Genomic DNA, 18,657 nt, shown 5'->3' with positions numbered 1-18,657 from the left:
CAAAATGGTTTTCACCCCAATGACATATGCCTGCTCAATTGCTACCGCCCCCCGTCAGTGATGTAATGAGGTTCCCAACATGCAATGACACAAATCCGATTTTAATACATTTACATATAATGAACGGGCTTCCCCATCCCATATAAAAGTTCCCCGCCAGGGTTTGAAAACAAGGACCTGGTAAGTAGAACCTGCTGGGGGGGGGGGGGGGGGGGAAGTCCAGCCCCCAGAAGGGAGAGAGTCCTGCTGGGCAGTACCTTGGCAGTTCACGGGCACTGCCCCGCACTGGAAGCACTGGTTGTAATTATCTTTGTGCCCCTGGTGGGTTATATTCACCAGGGTTCCATTTTTCAAAACCAGGGGGTACTGCCAGGGTCGGTTTCTGCTGCAGAGACCTGGGGGTGGTGGTTGGGTGGGTGGGGATCCCCTGTCCACCGGTGGGGGGGGTCTCTTTTTACAATGTTTCAGATCGGGGCACCCTTTAAGAAGACTGTCCTGATCTGACAGGAGCTGTGTTTGCGGGCGGGAGGGCTCTACCAGCAGGACGTTGTGGGACTGCCCCCACTTTTGATTCTAAAGTGTTTAAAAATATGGCGGGAAAAGCCAGCAACATCTTTTCCCACTGGAGACAACACTTTGAAAAAAAAATCAGAAAATTCTGCTCAAAGTGTCTATTTGCTTTCTTGTGGGGAAACTTCATACAGGTGGATGTTTCAGACAATGGCAGGAATGTGGGGACATTAGAACTAAGAGGTGGTCTGATGAAACCTTCAAAAATATGACCACAAAGAATTGGCAACTCCTAGTAGATAGTAAGAGGGCAGATTAAATGTAACTACAATCATTTTTCAGTTTAGAAATTGATGTAGTGATTAGAGTAGAAAAAACAAAGGTTTTTAAGAAGGGGTAGTTTAATGCAACCAGTACCACAAAGTTCAGCTCGACTGAGTACTGCAGGACAGAGTGCTTAACTTGGGGAATTTACACGCGAATGTTCCGGGACCTGTTTGTGGCCAACGAACAAGAGGAAGAATAGCCAGGTAGCCAAGAATCAGGGGGAAGTAGTCAAGAATTAGGTGAAGGTAGCCAAGGCATGAAAGGGAGAGATAGACTGGGAGGGAGGGAGGGAGGGAGGGGGGGACAGCTAAACCTGAGGAAAGAAAGGTGAACCACGGGGGGGGGGGGGGGGAGACAGCTAAACCTGAGGAAAGAAAGGCGAACTGTGGAGGGGGGGGGGGGGGGGGGTGGGCAAGAGAGGAGAACCGGTGGGGCGGGGTGCGGGGAAACGGGAACCGGAAGGAAGGCACGGGATGCCAGAACGTGCATGACATCTCCAGGAGCGGGGAACGAGGAAAATAAAGATGGAGGACTGGAGGAGCAGCAGAAGCAGAGGCGAGCGCGGGACGGCAGCGAGACCCGTCCGGGAGAAGCAGGCGACAACAACACAAAACACAGCCAAGTATCGCACACTGTAATTATCTCCCCGGCACCCAAATGTATATTTGCGTCCCCAATCCCCCCCCCCCCCCCCCCCCTCACCCCACTCCCCTGCAAACAGTCGCCTACTTACGTGGTGTAAATAATTTTGCCAGGTGTACAGAGCTGCCGCTGTCGAGCTGGTGCACAATACCCCACCAGTTATTCTATTTCATATTTTATTGTATTCTATGTTGGGGTGTGCCCTTCTCTTCTAAATATGTGTATATATATATATATGTTTCTTATTCTGTGTACATAACGGTAATTATACCTCGTTCAAAAACCCAATAAAAAACATTTATAAAAAAAATTTGGGGAATTTGATAAATGAGAACATTTTAAGGGTCGATCTCTTTCCAAAATCCGGTCAAGTCTGCACTTAGCATTTATCCTAACTTTAATATTAAATTGTAATTTCTTTCAACCTTAATGATAAATATTTGCTGGTAAACACAAAGTTGCTAGAGGTAGCCTCAACATTTAGTTAATTAGCTAACTAGCAAGAACTGGTTCCCTCGTCGGCAGAAACTGACTTGTGTCCGGAATTCCAGTTCGTATAAATGGGGTTTTGTCAACACACAAAGGAATTAACACAAATTCCAGCTTGACTGAGCTTTATGAGAGTGCTTGACTCTGGGATTGTGGCAAGTGAGGGAATTTGATACAGTAAGGGAACAGGTGCTGTTCTGGCCTTTTGCAGAACAGGGAGTGATCTGAGAGAAGAGGCAGGAGACAGTGGACTGAATTTTCAGTAAGTTGGGGGGACGCCGTGGAGGGGTGAAAATGGTGGCCAGGACTCAATTCTGGGATTCCCAACCCCATTTCCAGAGTTTCTGCTATTCAGTGGAGCCTTTTAAGCTGTGAGCTAGTTTGGGCCACAGCCTGCAAAGCGTACTCCTGATCTGGTCAGCTCTATTGTGTGACTAGGCATACGCCTGTGGAGTCAGGACAGCTTTTCAAAGAGCCGTGGTCCACAATACCCGTGAGTGCAAAATGAGGTTTGACTGAGAGCCCAGAAATCCATTAGACTTTTGAAACAACTGAGCCCCAAGGAAAACATTGCCTGATTGTAAACTCTGACTTGATGATCTTTACTGTCAATCACACAATGTTTACTTATAGAAGATAAAGAGGTTTCAAATGTTTGTTGTTTTTGCTATTAACATTATCATTGGCCTTTAGTAAAAAGGATATTTAAAGAAAAAGGAAATAGAAAGTTATGAATGACTGTTTTTAAAAAGCGTTTTTAAACATCCTATTGTCGCTTTAGGGTTCTATAAGGTTCATTAGATCAACACAGCATCTAGTGGATGAATGGGCATAGGAGAGCCATTCTTTGGCTTGGGTATCATAAGAGGCTAAAAGGATTGGGAAGGGGAATATCTTGGTGGGGGGGGGGGGGTGCATGAGAAGCCATGGGAGTTAATGAGAAGTACACCTTGGTATGGGTGTGCATGAGAGGCCACAGGGGGTGAGTGGTGACATATCTGGTCATGGGGACATGAGGACCATTGGAGGTGGGTGGGAAATACGGGATGACATGTGAAATATGTGGGAGGTGAGGAAGTGTGAGGGTTGAGAGCTCAGTAGTGATCTGTATATACAAGTGGTCAATGTAGATGCAATACAACTGAACAAGCACCAGAGGGAGCACGGGAGAGGTATAAATAGAGAGAGACAGGAAGTTAAAGGCACTTCACAGGAACAGCAACTGGGAGCAGAACAGGCAGGCAGCTCAGATATAACATTAAGTTAAGCGCTGGAGAGAGAACGAACTCAAAATAAAGCATCTACTTCAACTTTAAGACTACGAGCTTTATTCAGAGACAAGGAACAACATAAGCTCAAGGGCTTTAATTATAACTGGGACTAAGTCGACCTTTTAAACAGCTGGTTTTGGCATCTGACAGCACCATGGATGCCTCAGAACTTTTTACCTGGTCATTAGCCTGATTGCAGCCTGCACCTGCTCCCCAAATCCTACCCTGTTAGATTTGGTCCACCAGGAGGCTGAAAATTTACCAGATCGTTGATGCGATGTATACCACACAATTGGGTAATCCTGAAACAACTTTGTTAGTTAACTGTTGAAATGTGGCTGGGGTGTTTTTCATGCCAAATGGCATAACTTTGAATTGGGATATGCCATCTGGAGTCACAAAAGCTGAAATATCCTTCGCCCTTTCGGATAAAGGTACCTGTCAGTAACCTTTAAGTAAATCCAGTTTGGAAATAAAAGCTGATTGTCCCACTTTCTCAATGCAATCCTCCAAATGGGGCTGTTTAGCACACAGGGCTAAATCGCTGGCTTTGAAAGCAGACCAAGCAGGCCAGCAGCATTGTTCGATTCCCGTAACAGCCTCCCCAAACAGGCGCCGGAATGTGGCGACTAGGGGCTTTTCACAGTAACTTCATTTGAAGCCTACTCGTGACAATAAGCGATTTTCATTTCATTTCATGTAGTCCAGGCCAATAAAAAAAATTTTGTATTTTAGCTTGAGTTTTCCTTCTGGTACCTCATGTGCAACTCGCAACACCTCCTTTCTATACCCTACCGGCAATACTACTTGATGAACTTCTGCCCACTTTTTATCCGCCTGCATAAGTAAAGGTCTCCATTTTCTCATCAAGACATCACTTTTACGGTAATAACACTCTGGTATACACTCAGATTCCTTTTCCGTATATGCTTTCTGATACATCCATTTTATTTCTATATCTTTCTGTTGTAACTCCGCCAATTTTCCTGAACTAAAAATATCCGCCTCATCCTCCACCTGTTCTTGTTCTTTTTCAACCATCTGATCAAAAATTGTTTCTGTTAATTACACTTTAACTTCATCTTCACTCTTTGATTTCTCCTCTTGTCTTAACCTGTGACTTTGTGACTATGCAATCCTTCAACACTTCAGTTGTCTGATTTTCCATTGGCTTATCAACCACAGTAGGCATCACTCCCACCTGCAATCCAGCTATATCATTACCCAAGATAAACTGTATTCCTGGACAAGATAGTTTCTCTATTACTCCTACCAGCGCTTCATCACTCTTCACTGGACTTTCCAACCTTACCTTATATAATGGAACACGACTCCTCTCACCCTGAATTCCACATATTACCACCTTTTCTGGCAACATTCTTCCCAAACTACATAATTCCTCATCTCTTACCATTAAAGATTGACTAGCTCCCGTATCTCTTAAAATTGTGACTTCTTTACCTGCTCCTCCTGATACACAATGAGTAAACTTTACCCACACAAGTAAATTCTTTAAAGACATCTGGCACCTTCTCATCAATCACCTCTTGATCAGGCTGTACAATCGTTTGCACCTCCTTCGCTTCACTTGGGCTTTCCTTTACCACTTTAACAAACCCCACTGTCTTATCCTGTTTGACCACATCAGCCTTCCCGGTGCTTTTCTTCAACCACCAACATTGTGACTTTAGATGGCCTAGTTTATTACAGTGAAAACATTTGAAATTTTCAATTTCTTTTCCACCCTCCTGGATTTTGTTTTTAACCTGAGGTATACTCTCCTTATTATCTCTCATCAGATCACCTTTGCCTCTACCACTTGAGTATTACTCATGTTCCCAGTTTCTATCCCTCACAGGCTGAAACTGATGTCGGAAACCAAGCTTTGATTTTTGAACTAATTCATAATGATCTGCCATTTCTGCTGCTAACCTCGCAGTTAACCCTCTGTTCTTCCACATGAATTCTCACTACATCAGGAAATGAATTTTTAAACTCCTCCAAAAGTATAATTTCTCTGAGAGCTTCATACGTTTGGTCTATTTTCAAAGCCCTTATCCACCTATCAAAATTACTCTGTTTGAGCCGTTCAAACTCAATGTATGTTTGACCAAATTCTTTCCTTAAATTTCTGAACCTTTGTCTGTAGGCTTCAGGCACTAGTTCATATGCAGCTAAGATGAGCGGGCAAGAACATAGCAGATGAAATAGAATGGGTTGTAACTTCCTCGGTGTGGCAAACAGTGTCGGATTGCCACTCCATATCCACTTACCTGCGCCAAACCCCTTCCTTGCCTGTCTCGCCCGATCTTCCAACTCGGGCCAAGTGTTATGGGCCAGGTTTTAGAGAACCCCAAAGTGTATCATGGAGTTCATCTGACCCACAACTTTTACTAGGTTGTGGTATGGGGAGCACACGGCCCACTCTTTACTAGATATGGATTACCACAGAAATACAATCGGATCAAGGATCAAATTTTGCCTCAAGGTTATTCAAAGAAGTTATGGATAGCTGAGCAATTAAACAATTTAAATCAACTGCGTACCATCCAGAATTGCAGGGAGCATTAGAAAGGTGGCATCAGACATTAAAGACAATGTTGAGGGCTTACTGTCAAGATTATCCACAGAATTGGGATGAAGGAATTCCATTCATACTGTTTGCAATTAGGGACGCACCTAATGAGTCAACCAAATTTAGTTCTTTTGAACTAATGTTTGGTCATGAGGTAAGAGATCCACTTAAATTGATTAAGGAAAAATTGGAGAAATCGGAAATTACATTATTGGATTACGTGTCAAATTTTAGGGAACGAATAAATAGAGCAGGTGAATTGGCTGGACAACATTTGAAAGTTGCACAAAATGTGATGAAACGGGTAACGGACAAGAAATCCAAAGTTTGTAGTTTTGCCAGTGGAGGTAAAGTTTTAGTATTGGTACCAGTGGTAGGTGAACCTTTAAAAGCTAGGTTTTGTAGACCTTATCAGATTGAAAGGAAATTAAGTTAAGTGAATTATGTGGTAAAAACACCAGATAGAAGGAAGACTCACCAAGTGTGTCATGTGAATATGCTTAAAAGGTACTTTGAAAGGGAAGCAGAGAAAAAGGAGGTTTTAATGATTCTAACTCAAAGTGATGAACCAAATCCAGATGACTGATTTCGACAAACCTCAAATTAAATTGGAAAATGAGGATGTTCTTAAAAATTGGGATACATTGTTGAGTTACCTTCCAAAGGAAAAACGGACTGACCTGAAAGTTATTGATATCACGTGGGCATGTTTGTGGAGATAAGTTGGGAATTACTAAAATGGCTATACATGATGTAGATGTGAGAAATGATGTTCCAATCAAACAACATCCATACAGATTTAACGCTGCAAGAACCATTCCAGAATCTTGGAAGAATTTTGGAAGACGATCATCAATGTATCCACTACCTCCAGAGCAATCGCTTCCACACTCTGGGATGTGGAATATCAAGTCCCAGAGACGTATCAACTTTCAGTCCCATTAATTTCTCAAATATAACTTTCTTACCAATACCAATTTCCTTCAATTCCTCTTCGATCTGGGAGATTTATTGTATTCATTGCATTTGCCTCACTGATGACAGGCACAAATCAATCATTCAGGTTCTCAGCCAGTTCTCTAATCCCTGCCTCAGAAATCTGAGGCCCTTCCTTCTATGCAATTCTTCAGCCACCTATCTATGATGCTCATCTCCTATCCCTATGCTCACTAGAATGTGACACTGGGGGTAATCCTGAGATTGCTGCTTTTGAGATACACACTTCCTAAAATCTGCTTCCAGGATCTCATCCCTCTTCAACTTGGTGATGCGACAAGGCCATTGAATCTCATGAGAGGCCTCTCGTGAGATTCACGACACTCGAGGCATCTCGCAAGATTCAACCGAACCTCTCGAGAACTTGCCATCTGTATCTTGCCTGGTTGGAGCAAGATCCAGATCAGCAAATTTACATGAGCCATCAGGTTCATTTAAATATGCATGTGCGGATTCTCCTGGCGCCCAGGAACTAACGTGCTCTCCAGTGAGGCCTCGACCAGGCACCGTTTAGTACTAGTCCACACAAACATCTCCCAGGCCATTGGAGATCCCTGGGTGGTCGGGAACAGGACAGGGTGATAGCCTGGCTCTCCCTCTGGCACCGTAGTACCTTGACACTGCCACTCTGGTTCTGTCAGGGTGCCCAGGTGACACTGCCAGGCTGGCAGGGGCACTGCCAGACTCTTAGGGTGGCAGTGCCGAGGGTTGGGCCTGAGGGGGGCCCTGAAAGAGGGGGGATATGGGGGGGGGGTTATGAAGGCCTGGTATGAAGGGTCCTTATAAAGGTGGGGGTGGTGAAGGGGGGGTCCAAAATGGGCGGTGGCTAGGCCTAAAAAGGGGGGCCCTCAGTGACCCCATAGTGGGGTGTCCTCACGTGGGAGGGCTTTGGGATAATATTCATGTGTGTGGGGGTGACAATATCTGTGGGTGGCTGGTATGGGAAACTCTCAAGCTCATTCAGAGTTCAGGGCACCCAGAATTCTCAAGCTCATTTCGAGTTCAGAGCACCTTTCAAAATGGCAGCCCGATTTCGTAGGAGCCGATCTCACCAGAGAGTTCTGCTCTCCATTGCTGAAAAGGTTTAGAAGTGTGGGCTGGACCGTGTAGAAACTCTCCTGGACCCTAAAAATTGACTAAGTGTGGTTGAATGCCAGTATGGATCTCATCCAAAAAGCCCTGTCAAACTCGTCCAAAGTGACACTTCGAAATGTTTTGGTCGAATTCCACTCCCTATGTCATTGGTACTGATGTGGAGCATGCCCTCTGGCTGTTCACCCGCCCCTAGAAGAATGTCCTTCAGCAGTTCCATGACATCTTTGGCCCTGGCACCACGGAGGCAACACACCACCTGGAGTGATGTTCACAGCTGCAGAAATGTCTGACTGATCCCCTAACTATCAAATCCCCTATAACCATTGTTCTTCTGGATTCAAAGAGGAGGCAGAGAGCATAGAGTCTTGCTCTCTGCGGATGACCTGCTCCTCTACATCTCAGACCCACAAAGCAGCATGGAAAGAATCATCACGCTCCTTCTGGAAGAGTTTGGTGCTTTCTAAAGGTGGGGACAGGATGGGGGAACATTGACAGTCAGCGACCTATACACTGACGGTAGGGTCACAACACTGGAAGAACTGACACAGAGATTCCAACTTCCTACAGAAGAAGACAAGGATATACCCACAACCACCACGGCAGACACTATTAAAAGAGCTACTGGATGCAGACATCCTAGGCAGCGGGAACTGTAGTGACATGTACGAACGACTGTTAGAGAAGGCCAACACCAAACTGGACACGACAAGGAGCAAATGGGAGGAAAACTTTGGGTTGAAATAGGGTGGGGATTCTGGAGCGAAGCACTGCACAGGGTTAACTCTACCTCCAAAGCGCGAGACTCAATCTAACACAGCTAAAAGTGGTACAGAGTCCACTTGACCGGAACCCAAATGAGCAAGTTCTTCCCAGAGGTGGAGGAAAGATGTCAATGGTACCAAGCCCACATGTTCTGGTCTTGCCCCAGACTTGCTGGGAACTGTACAGCCTTCTTCGAGGCAATGTCGAAAGTGGCAGTCTTCGGGGTATCAGACCAGCCAGATCTCTTCATGGGGAGGAGGACGGACGCCCTTGCCTTTGTCTACCTGATCGCCCTCCATAGAATCCTGCTCAGTTGGCGATCAGCAGCACCACTAAAGCTGCAGACTGGCTGTCCGACCGATTAGAATTTCTCCAAATGGAGAAAATCAAATTCACCATCCGTGGGTCGGAAGAGGGCCGCCACAAAACATGGGAGCCATTCACCTGACTGTTCCGAGATTGTTGTGGCCAACACATAAATAAATAAATAAATAGCCAGTAGCCATGGAGAAATAGCCAGGACAAGATAGAAAGAGAAAAGTGAGGGTGGACCGGGGATGGGGGAGCAAGGTGAGGTAGCAAAACCCAGCAAGAAAAAATGGGGAGCAGCAGTGAAAAAGGGGGGGGAAGGGAGGGTGGGGCATCAAGGAGGGGAGCTGGAGGGGGGGGGGGGGGGGGAGGGAGGATTATATGCAGAGCCAGACAGCGACAGACTGTAAATAGAGAAACCTAAGAAGAAACCTTTGTGACTGTACAATAAATGAAAACGAACAGCAATGTATATAATTTTGAAAATGCCAATAAAAAGATTTTTAAAAACTGTTGCTTTTCCATTCTTTTTCCCCCCCTCTTTGCGACACTGAACTACCTGTGGTGCCATGGTCGTGGCTCTGGTTGCACTCCCAAGGACCAATCACCTTCACCAGTATTCAAAATGGAAAATTGATTGGCAAGCAAGATTGACTCAGGGGACTCCTGCACTACCTGCATGGTTCTGTTAGACTGCCTGGCAGTCACCCACCCTCTCTGGCTAATCTGCGGTATGACAACCTCGCTGAACGTGCCAAACACATAATCCTCTGCCTTGTGGATGCACTGAAACCAGGAGCTCAAGCTTCTGTAGCTGTGACACTTCCTGTAGATGTATTCAGCGAGGACACATGGCGTGTCCATGATTTCCCACATACTACAGGATGCACATTCAACTTGAATGAGCTGACCTGCCATACTGTACATTTAAAAACTGTTTGTTACAATTAGAATAAGTAGAATGACTTAACAATTACCAATCAACTTCTTCTCCTGCACCAAAATAAGAGCCAACTACTGGAGGTTGAAAAAGACACCTCCCTCATCTAATTCCCTCACTCACCAAACTCACGGAGTGACTCTGTGCACTAATTGAAGCTTCTGAAAATCAGGTTAAGCTAGTTACCTAATTAACTAGCTGCAGCTGCTCTTAAAGAGCTTGTATCCCCCTGCTTAAGGCTGGAATAAACTCAACTTTTCAAAACTTGAGTAATTTTTAGTTGTCTGCTATATTAAAGATAAAAAAGGCTAAACTTTAGATAGAAATTAACTCTCAAGACTCCCTCACTCACCAATTGTTAGTGAGGACAAGTTTAAAGTGACCATTAACCCTTTGGAGGAAAATAGATTTGGCATCAGATAATGGAGCAAGATAAACATGTATGGATCAACTGTCAGCAGGAAATAGATGGCCTTTGTGTTTCTTGATTAAAGATTAAAGACTGTTTAAAGTGAATTAGAGCATAAATTCATGAGATCAGCTAAGTCGGCCACAAGTCAAAGAGTGATCAACATTGTGTGCAGAATACTGTATAAGTATGAACTGCAATATAAGACACACACTGAGCCACAGGCAGCCATGGAAAGCAGGCATAATCTGGCCAGCTCTAATGGGAACCTACATTATCCTGAAAACCAACTGAGGGATGATTGTAAGTATACAGTATTAGGAACTTTGGGAATAACTAAAATAAAGAGACTCTTAGGGCTTGATGTCTCATTTGGATCACATGGCTAACTGTAAATAAAAATAAAGTGGGAATGGTTCAATAAAGATTGAGAGTTGATTTTAAATTGCGCATTCGTGTTGTTCTGTTAGGTGCTGAGGAATGAACCAGGGAGCTATTTTAGAGTTGTTAATATTGAATGAGATTAATCAGTGACCTCATAGTAAAGGATCCTCGAGGACAGGGTTTTTCAAAGTGAGTTGTGACCCGCGGTGGGTCGTGGGCAGGTGTCAGAAAGGTCATTATAAAGAATTATAATCATTATTATTGTCACAAGTAGGCTTATATTAACACGGCAATGAAGTTACTGTGAAAATCCCCTAGTCGCCACACCATGGCGCCTGTTCAGGTACACTGAGGGAGAATTCAGAATGTCCAATTCACCTAACCAGCACGTCTTTCGGGACTTGTAGGAGGAAACTGGATCACCCGGAGGAAACCCACGCAGACATGGGGAGAACTGTGCAGACACCACACAGATAGTGACCCAAGCTGGGAATCGAACCTGGGACCCTGGTGCTGTGAAGCAACAGTGCTAACCACTGTGCTACCACGCTAAGAGTTGCGGTGGTGTTCCTGGAAGATCCTGGTAATTTGGCTGACGATTAAAATTCTACAAACCACAGCACATCCGGCCGATCTGTTCTAAAACAGCTGCAACACCGTTACCTAGCCGGAACTGTGAATAGCGATGCCCACATATCAGTGAGAAAATAACTCCATTTTGCAAGTGGCGTGAGTGAGTTGTGGAGCCTTGTTACAAAGATCTGTGATTCGTATCAATTATGGTTCTGTTTCCACTCACCTCACCGAGCAATACTGCAATCTCTATTCGGTTGGGCGTTGAGGAATCAACCAGGGAGCTATTTTGGAGTTATTAATGTTTAATGAGATATGATTAATCAGTGACCTCATAGTGATTCACCTGAGGAAGGAGCAGTGATCTGAAAGCTAATTATTCGAAACAAACCTATTGGACTTTAATCTGGTGTTGTAAGACTTCTGACTGCAATCTCTTTGGTTTCAGAAGCATAGGATTAAGATTATTTTCTCCATATCGATATATGACTAGGCACTTGGAGGCAACAGGTTCATTTGTCTTTTACTGCACTGAAGGGGCACTTGGTGCATTAGTTGGGGGGGGGGGGGGGTGGGTGGGAGGGTTGGGGGGAGTGGGTGGGAGGGTTGGGGGGAAGGGGGCTGTGTGTGTTAATGGTGACTATGGGTGATCCCTAATTCCTTTTTGTCATTTGTTTGTGTGAACATGCGGGCTAATGTTTGGGGTTTGGTGGGAGGATGGGATCGTTGTTATTGATATGGGGATTGATATATTTGTTACTGATTATTATTTGTTAGCACGGGCAGCACGGTAGCATTGTGGATAGCACAATCGCTTCACAGCTCCAGGGTCCCAGATTCGATTCCGGCTTGGGTCACTGTCTGTGCGGAGTCTGCACATCCTCCCCGTGTGTGCGTGGGTTTCCTCCGGGTGCTCCGGTTTCCTCCCACAGTCCAAAGATGTGCAGGTTAGGTGGATTGGCCATGATAAATTGCCCTTAGTGTCCAAAATTGCCCTTAGTGTGGGGTTACTGGGTTATGGGGATAGGGTGGAGGTGTTAACCTTGGGTAGGGTGCTCTTTCCAGGAGCCGGTGCAGACTCGATGGGCCGAATGGCCTCCTTCTGCACTGTAAATTCTATGTAATCTATGTAATTGTTGGTGGGTGTAAATTTGGGAGAAAATGTGAAAAAGGAGGAGAATAAAAAATATTTTTTTAAAAAGGGGCACTTGGTGGTGCCACAGGACAAAAAAGCTTTAATTTTAAATCCGCAACATTACCATAAATAAACAAACTATTGTGAATCCGCCCAACGCCGAACATCAAAAGGTGAGAGGTAGAGCGACATATAGTTAAAATGGATCAGGCAGATTTTGAAGCACTCAATGGTTGTGTTTTTTTTTAACAAACAATTTTATTGAGGTATTTTAGGCATATAGAAAAAGTGACGTCGTACAGTACAAAAAAAAGAAGTCAAGACACAAATTACAAATTAAACATAGTGCAAACCACGGCTCTGTTCACGCACGGACCTGCCTCAACATCCCCCTACTCTACTCTACTCTTGCCCCCCCCCCCCGATGCTTATTCCTCTGCGAAGAAGTCAATAAATGGCTGCCACCTTCGGGCGAACCCTAGTAGCGAACCTCTCAAGGTGAACTTGACTTTCTCTAGGCCAAGAAAGCTCGCCATTTCCGATAGCCATACCTCAGCCCTCGGGGGCTTTGAGTCCCTCCATGCTAACAGTATTCATCACCGGGCTACAGCTCCCCGCCCCCCCCCCGAGCTCCTCCTCCCACTTAAGCTTCAGGTCCTCGGTCTGCGTATCCTCAGCTCCCATTAGTTCCTTGTAGACGTCTGAAACTCTACCCTCTCCCACCTCTCCCCTAGAAACTAGTCCTGCCTCCCCTTCGGCAGGAGATGTGGGAAGGGCGGCACCAGTCTGCGAACAAAATCCCTCATCTGCAAGTATCTAAAGTCGTTCCCTCTCACCAACCCAAACTTCTCCTCCAGCGCCTTCATGCTCGGAAAGCTCCCTTCCAGGAACAGATCCCCCGTCCTCACAATCCCCGCCCTCCTCCACAGTCGATACCCCCCGTCCATGGTCCCCGGGACAAATCAGTGGTTGCCGCAGATTGGGGTCCACACCGATGCTCTTACCTCGCCTACATGCCTCCTCCACTGGCCCCAGATCCGAAGAGCCGTTCCCATTATCGGGCTGGTGGAGTACCGTGCCGACGGAAGCGGCAGAGGCGCCGTGACCAGGGCTGCTAAGCTAGTGCCCCTGCACGAAGCAGCCTCCATCCGCTCCCAAACTGACCCCGCACCCACCATCCATTTCCTTATCATCGCTATGTTGGCCGCCCAGTAATAGTTGCTGAAATTCGGCAACGCCAGCCCCCCTTTTCCTCCGTTCCTTTCAAGCATCACCCTCTTCACCCGCGGGGACTTCTCTGCCCATACAAATCCCAGAATAATTTTATTCAGCCTCTTAAAGAAGGACCGCGGGATAAAGATGGGGAGACACTGAAAAACAAACAAGAACCGCGGGAGAATCGTCATCTTAACAGTCTGCACCTTCCCCGCCAATGACAGGAGGAGCGCATCCCACCTCCGGACCTCCTACCTCACTCGTTCCACCAGTCGGGACAGGTTGAGCCTATGCAACCTACCCCAGTCCCGGGCCACCTGAATCCCCAAATATTGGAAACTCTCGCCCACTAGCCTGAACGGCAACCCCTTCAGCCCACTCTCCTGCCCCCTCGCCTGAATTATAAACAACTCGCTCTTAGCCATGTTCAGTTTGTATCCGGAGAACCGGCCAAATTCCCTCAGGGTTGCCATAATACTGTCCATCCCAACCATTGGGTCCGATACATAAAACAGCAGATCATCCACGGATAACGAGACTCTATGTTCCACTCCCCCCCGGACCAGCCCTTTCCAGCCCCTAGAAGCTCTCAGTGCAATTGCCAGTGGCTCTATGGCCAGCGCAAACAGCAGTGGGGAGAGAGGGCAGCCCTGTCTTGTACCATGGTGCAGTCTAAAGTAATCCAATGTCGTCCTGTTCGTCCTTACACTCGCCTCCGGGGTCTGATACAATAGCCTAACCCAGTCGATGAACCCCGCCCCGAACTCGAACCGTCCTAGTACCTCCCACAGATAATCCCACTTGACCCCGACGATGTCCAGGGCAATTATCTCTTTGCTCCTGAAGCGGGACAAGGACCCCCTTCAGTGTGGGTCTTACAGGCCGATCTCGCTCCTTAACGTAGATGTCAAGTTGTTGGCAAAGGTGCTGTCCAGGAGGGTGGAGTATGTGGTCCCGACGGTGATTCATGAGGACCAAACGGGGTTTGTAAAGGGGAGACAATTGAATGCCAATGTGCGGAGGTTCCTGAATGTTATGATGATGGCGCCGGTGGCTGGGGAGTCAGAAATAGTGGCGTCCATGGATGCGGAGAAAGCTTTTGATAGGGTGGAGTGGAGATACCTGTGGGAGGTGTTGCGGAGGTTTGGGTTTGGTGGCGAGTGTCGTGACGAATGGGAGGAGGTCAGAGGACTTTCGGCGTTCCAGAGGGACGAGGCAGGGGTGCCCATGTCTCCCCTGCTCTTCGCGTTAGCAATTGAGCCCCTGGCCATGGCGCTGAGGGACTTGAAGGGTTGGAGGGGGATTGTGCGGGGGGGGGGGGGGGGGGGGGGGCACCGGTTGTCGCTGTATGCAGATGATCTGCTGCTGTATGTCGCGGACCCGGCTGAGGGGATGCCAGAGATGCTGAGGATACTTGAGGAGTTTGGGGACTTTTCGGGATATAAGCTAAATGTGGGGAAAAGCGAGCTTGTTGTCCTGCACCCGGGGGGTCAGGAGAGGGAGATAGGGGAACTCCCGTTGAGGAGGGCTGAGGGGAGCTTCAGGTTTCCTGGGATCCACGTGGCTAGGACCTGGGGGGGCTATGCATAGGCTTAACTTTTCGAGGCTGGTGGGGCAGATGGAGGAGGAGTTCAGGAGGTGGGATGCGCTGCCGCTCTCATTGGATGGCAGAGTCCAGTTGGTTAAAGTGACGGTGCTCCCGAAGTTTTTGTTTCTTTTCCAGTGCCTCCCCATGTTGATCCCGAAGGCTTTTTTTAGAAGGGTCAATAAGTCGATTCCGGGGTTTGTGTGGGCGCGGAAGGCCCCGAGAGTAAGGAGGGTATTTTTGGAGCGAAGAAGGGAGGTAGGGGGCCTGGCGCTGCCCAGCCTGTGTGGATATTATTGGGCGGCGAACGTGGCGATGATTCGCAGGTGGGTGACGGAAGGGGAGGGTGACGCATGGAAGAGATTGGAGGTGGCGTCCTGTGCGGGTACGAGTCTGGAGGCTTTGGTGACGGCCCCACTTCCACTCCCCCCGGCAAAGTACTCCACGAGTCCGGTGGTGGTTGCGTCTCTCACAATCTGGGGACAGTGGAGACGGCATAGGGGGGAAGTGAAGGCCTCAGTTTGGGCCCCGATACGGGGCAATCACCGTTTTGCGCCAGGGAGAACGGGTGGGGGATTTGGGAGTTGGCACAGGGCAGGCATCAGACAGTTTGGGGATCCCTTCGTGGATGGGAAGTTCGCGACTCTGGAGGAGCTGGTGGGGAAGTGGAACCTCCCCCCGGGAACGCTTTTAGGTATATGCGGGTCAGGGACTCTGTTCAGAGGCAGGTGGAGGAGTTTCCGCGGCTGCCGCCAAGGGGGTTGCAGGACAGGATGCTTTCGGGGACGTGGGTCCGGGAGGGGAAGATCTCGGCTATTTACCAACTGATGCAGGAGGAGGAGGAGGCCTCAGTAGATGAGCTCAAAGTGAAATGGGGGAAGAGCAAGGGGAAGAGATGGAGGATGGGACATGGACGGACGCCCTGGAAAGGGTGAATTCTTCCTCCTCTTGCGCACGGCTCAGCCTAATTCAGCTGAAGGTGCTGCACAGGGCTCACATGACGGGGGCAAGGATGAGACGGTTTTTTGGAGGGGAAGACAGGTGTGGGAGGTGTTCGGGTGGCCCGGCAAACCACACCCATATGTTTTGGGCATGTCCGGCTCTTGAGGGGTTTTGGAAGGGGGTGGCGGGGATTTTGTCGGAAGTGGTTGGGTCTAGGGTCAGGCCGGGCTAGGGGCTCGCGATCTTTGGGGTAGCTTCGGAGCCGGGAGTGCAGGAGGCGAGAGAGGCCGGCATTCTGGCCTTTGCGTCTCTAGTAGCCCGGCGCAGGATTCTGTTACAGTGGAGGGATGCGCGGCCCCCGAGTTCGGAGGCCTGGGTCAACGACATGACTGGGTTCATCAAGTTGGAGAGGATGCAATTTGCCCTGAGGGGGTCGGTACAGGGGTTCTTTCGCCGGTGGCAGCCCTTTCTCGATTTCCTGGCGAAGGGGTAGAGAGTGGTTGGTCTCAGCAGCAACTGGAGGGAGGGGGGGGGGGGGGGGGGGGGGGGGGTTGGGTTTGGAGATGGTTGGGGGGGGATGTTTTTGCGGTGGTGGGTTTGTTATGTTATTTTCTTCTTTGTATTGCTATTTGTTATAATTTATTTTGGGGGGGGAGAGTTATTTTCTTGTTTTGTTTTGGCGTGGAAACACGCCTTGTTTGTTTTAAATTGCGGCCAGGCTAGATGGGATTGAGGTTCAAAAGGAGGAGGTGTTAGCAATTTTGGAAAGTGTAAAAATAGATGAGTCCCCTGGGCCAGATGGGATTTATCCTAGGATTCTCTGGGAAGCCAGGGAGGAGATTGCAGAGCCTTTGTCCTTGATCTTTATGTCGTCTGTGTCGACAGGAATAGTGCCGGAAGACTGGAGGATAGCAAATGTTGTCCCCTTGTTCAAGAAGGGGAGTAGAGACAACCCTGGTAATTATAGACCTGTGAGCCTTACTTCGGTTGTGGGTAAAATGTTGGAAAAGGTTATAAGAGATAGGATTTATAATCATCTTGAAAAGAACAAGTTACAAACCTTATTGAGTTTTTTGAGACGGTGACCAAACAGGTGGATGAGGGTAAAGTGGTTGATGTGGTGTGTATGGATTTCAGTAAGGCGTTTGAAAAGGTTCCCCATGGTAGGCTATTGCAGAAAATACGGAAGTATGGGATTGAAGGTGATTTAGCGATTTGGATCAGTAATTGGCTAGCTGAAAGAAGACAGAGGGTGGTGGTTGATGGCAAATGTTCATCCTGGAGTTCAGTTACTAGTGGTGTACCGCAAGGATCTGTTTTGGGGCCACTGCTGTTTGTCATTTTTATAAATGACCTGGAAGAAGGTGTAGAAGGATGGGCTAGTAAATTTGCAGATGGCATGAAGGTCGGTGGAGTTGTGGATAGTGCTGAAGGATGTTATAGGTTAGAGAGGGACATAGATAAGCTGCAGAGCTGGGCTGAGAGGTGGCAGATGGAGTTTAATGCGGAAAAGTGTGAGGTGGTTCACTTTGGAAGGAGCAACAGGAATGCAGAGTACTGGACTAATGGCAAGGTTCTTGGTAGTGTAGATGAACAGAGAGATCTCGGCATCCAGGTACATAAATCCCTGAAAGTTGCCACCCAGGTTAATAGGGCTGTTAAGAAGGCATATGGTGTGCTAGCCTTTATCAGTAGGGGGATTGAGTTTCGGAGCCACGAGGTCATGCTGCAGCTGTACAAAACTCTGGTGCGGCCGCACCTGGAGTACTGCGTGCAGTTTTGGTCACCACATTATAGGAAGGATGTGGAAGCTTTGGAAAGGGTTCAGAGGATATTTATTAGGATGTTGCCTGGTATGGAGGGAAGGTCTTATGAGGAAAGGCTCAGGGACTTGAGGTTGTTTTCGTTAGAGAGGAGAAGGCTGAGAAGTGACTTAATAGAGACATATAAGATAGTCAGAGGGTTAGATAGGGTGGACAGTGAGAGTCTTTTTCCTCGGATGTTGATGACCAACACGAGGGGGCATAGCTTTAAATTGAGGGGTGGTAGATATAGGACAGATGTCAGAGGCAGTTTCTTTACTCAGAGAGTAGTAGGGGTGTGGAACGCCCTGCCTGCAACAGTAGTAGACTCGCCAAATTTAAGGGCATTTAAGTGGTCACTGGATAGACATATGGATGAAAATGGAATAGTATAGGTCAGATAGGCTTCAGATGGTTTCACGGGTCGGCGCAACATCGAGGGCCGAAGGGCCCGTACTGCGCTGTAATGTTCTATGTTCTATTGTTATTAAAAAACTTGAATAAAAATTATTTTAAAAAAAAGATAGTCCCACTCGACTCGGTCAAAAGCCTTTTCAGCATCCATGGCTACCATTATCTCTACCTCCCTACTCTCCGGGGGCATCATAATCACGTTGAGCAGCCTTCTTATGTTGGCCACCAGCTGTCTCCCCTTTACAAACCCGGTTTGGTCCTCCACAATTACATCCGATACAC

General features: G+C 47.5%; 1 protein-coding gene across 1 annotated transcript in view; it reads right to left on the bottom strand.

Annotated features, from left to right (window-relative positions):
* Positions 1–18,657, bottom strand: part of dnah1 (dynein, axonemal, heavy chain 1) — a 995,196-nt gene that overhangs the window by 43,338 nt on the left and 933,201 nt on the right.

This window comes from Scyliorhinus canicula, chromosome 11 (assembly GCF_902713615.1).
Source record: "Scyliorhinus canicula chromosome 11, sScyCan1.1, whole genome shotgun sequence".
NCBI lineage: Eukaryota > Metazoa > Chordata > Chondrichthyes > Carcharhiniformes > Scyliorhinidae > Scyliorhinus > Scyliorhinus canicula.
Note: the sequence above shows the minus strand (reverse complement) of the source record. Positions and strands in the feature narration are given on the sequence as shown.